Source organism: Colobus angolensis, unplaced genomic scaffold (assembly GCF_000951035.1).
Source record: "Colobus angolensis palliatus isolate OR3802 unplaced genomic scaffold, Cang.pa_1.0 Scaffold24, whole genome shotgun sequence".
Lineage (NCBI taxonomy): Eukaryota > Metazoa > Chordata > Mammalia > Primates > Cercopithecidae > Colobus > Colobus angolensis.
Genome location: NW_012115599.1, coordinates 12,077,068 through 12,079,940, shown reverse-complemented (window position 1 = coordinate 12,079,940; position 2,873 = coordinate 12,077,068).

The following is a 2,873-nucleotide window of genomic DNA, read 5'->3' as shown; positions in this document are numbered from 1 at the left end:
GTCTGATCGTTTGCCTGATACCTCCTGTTGTTAAGAGAGTTTAACCAGAATGTGGTTTTTCCTGTAGTCACAGGAATTTAGGGAGTTGCCATGCCAGCTGCATTGAGCCCTGTAATTAACTTTGTTTCGTTAACCTGAGGTTCTGTCTTAGTGATAAAGTGGTGTGTATTTTGGTCTCTCAGACCATATTACCAACTCTTTTTAAGCATCATTTTTAATGGCTGCATAATATTCCATCAGAAGGATACAGCATAATTTACCTAAACATTTCTCTGTTGTTGGACAATCAGGTTATCTCCAGTTTTTTGTTGGTTTAAATAATACTGCAATGAGCATTTTTGTGTACAAAGCCTTTTATGTATTTAGGATTATTTCCTCAGGACAGACTATCCAAAAGTAGAATTATGGGTTCTAAATAATAAATATAGAGATAGACATTTATTAGATATATTATATTAAATTTCATTTATTCTTAATATAAAAATGAAATGAAATGAAAAATAGAATAACTTAACAGTGCTCCTTGAATTTCTTTCAGGAGAGGAATTGTCTTTTTGTTTTTTTGAGACAGTCTTGCTCTGTCACCCAGCCTGGAGTGCAATGGCGCAATCTTGGCTCACTGCAACCTCCACCTTCCGGGTTCAAGTGATTCTCCTGCTTCAGCCTCCCGAGTAGCTGGGATTACAGGCACGGCCACCACATCTGGCTAATTTTTTGTACTTTTTAGTAGAGACAGGGTTTCACTGTGTTAGCCAGGATGGTTTTGATCACTTGACCTCATGATCCAAACTGTCTCTATTAGGAATATTAATTTAAAACTCACAAATTTGGGCCAGGCACAGTGGCTCATGCCTGTATTCTCAGCACTTTAGGAGGCCAAGGGGGGGCGAATCACGAGGTCAGGAGATCGAGACTATCCTGGGTAACATGGTGAAACCCTGTCTTTACTAAAAATACAAAAAATTAGCCAGGCATGGTGGCGAGCGCCTATAGTCCCAGCTACTCGGGAGACTGAGGCAGGAGAATGGCGTGAACCTGGGAGGCGGAGCTTGCAGTGAGCCGAGATCACGCCACTGCACTCCAGCCTGGGTGACAGAGCGAGACTCTGTCTCAAAAAATAAAAATTAAATAAAATAAAATCACAAATTTGGCGAGGTATGGTGGCTCACACCTGTAATCCCAGCACTTTAGGAGGCTGAGGCAGGCAGATCACTTGAGGTCAGGAGTTCGAGACCAGCCTGGCCAACATGGTGAAACCCCATCTCTACTAAAAATACAAAATTAGCCGGGCGTGGTGGCGAGCGCCTATAGTCCCAGCTACTCGGGAGACTGAGGCAGGAGAATGGCGTGAACCTGGGAGGCGGAGCTTGCAGTGAGCTGAGATCACGCCACTGCACTCCAGCCTGGGCGACAGAGCGAGACTCCATCTCAAAAAAAAGGAAAAAGAAAGAAAAACAAATAATGTTTCTATTATGGAAAAAAAAGCACACTCAGAAAAAAAAAAAAAAAAAAACCATGGAAAGATAATGACTTGCAGAACCACAATCCAAAGACGGTTACTGGTAACATTTTTGTGTGTTTCCTTGCAGTTTTTTTGTTTTTGTTTTGTTTTGTTTTGTTTTGTTTGTTTGTTTTTGGAGAAAGAGTCTTGCTCTGTTGTCCAGGCTGGAGTGCAGTAGCACAATCTTGGCTCACTGCAACCTCCCGGGATCATGCAATTCTCCTGCCTCAGCCTCCCGAGTAGCTGGGACTACAGGCGCACACCACCACGCCTAGGTAATTTTTTTGTATGTTTATAGAGGCAGGGTTTCACCATGTTGACCAGGCTGGTCTCAAACTCCTGATGTTAACTGATCCACCTTCCTCAGCCTCCCAAAGTGCTGGGATTATAGGTGTGAGCCACTGCGCCCGGACTTAATTTTTTTTTCTTTTTTGAGATAGGCTCTCACTCTGATGCCCAGGCTGGAGTACAGCAGAGCAATCTCAGCTCACAGAAACCTCCACCTCCCAGGTTCAAGCGATCCTTGTGCCTCAGCCTACCGAGTAGCTGATACTGTAGGCACACACCACCATGCCCGGCTCCTTTCAGTCTTTTTTTTCATGCTAATTTTTAGTTTTCAAAACAGTGTGATTTCACTCTATACATATCATCGTATCTTTTTCCACTTAATATCAGATTATAACATTTTCCCACTTTATTACTATCCAAAAGACCACCATGGTGGTTAAATAGTAGATAGGAGAGCTTTACTAAGTGCTATCAGTTTGCAAACCAGGAAGAGATAGTCTCAGACATGGACCAAAGGTGCTCTCTATTCTCTTCAAAGAGGGAAAGGGCAGGTTGGGTTTTAAGCCTCACAGGGTCTGTATTACACAATAGTCATACATATTTAGCAGGTTTGAGGGGAAAACTATACATATTTATGAGGGGAGCCAAGTGCATGCACAATGGGCAAACATATATGTAACATACATCCCATGTTCACTTTGGGGCGGGTTTTAGCATTAAAATGAGGTGGAATTTAGCTCTTTACATCAAAGATGAACTATAAAACAAAAAGACCGTTTGTGTAGTGCCTGTATAAACTGGCTGAAACTGGTTTAAGGTCTGCAGCTACTTATCAAAAAAGAATGTTTGTAGGCTGGTGACTAATGCCTGTAATCCCAGCACTTTGGGAGGCCAAGGTGGGTGGATCACTTGTGCTCAGGAGTTCGAGACAAGCCTGGGCAACATGGGGAGCTTCCATTTCAATTATAAAAATAAAAAATGTTAAAAAAAGAGAAAGAGAGAAAGAAAAGAAAGAAAGAAAGAAAGAAAGAAAGAAAGAAAGAAAGAAAGAAAGAAAGAAAGAAAGAAAGAAAGAAAGAAAGAA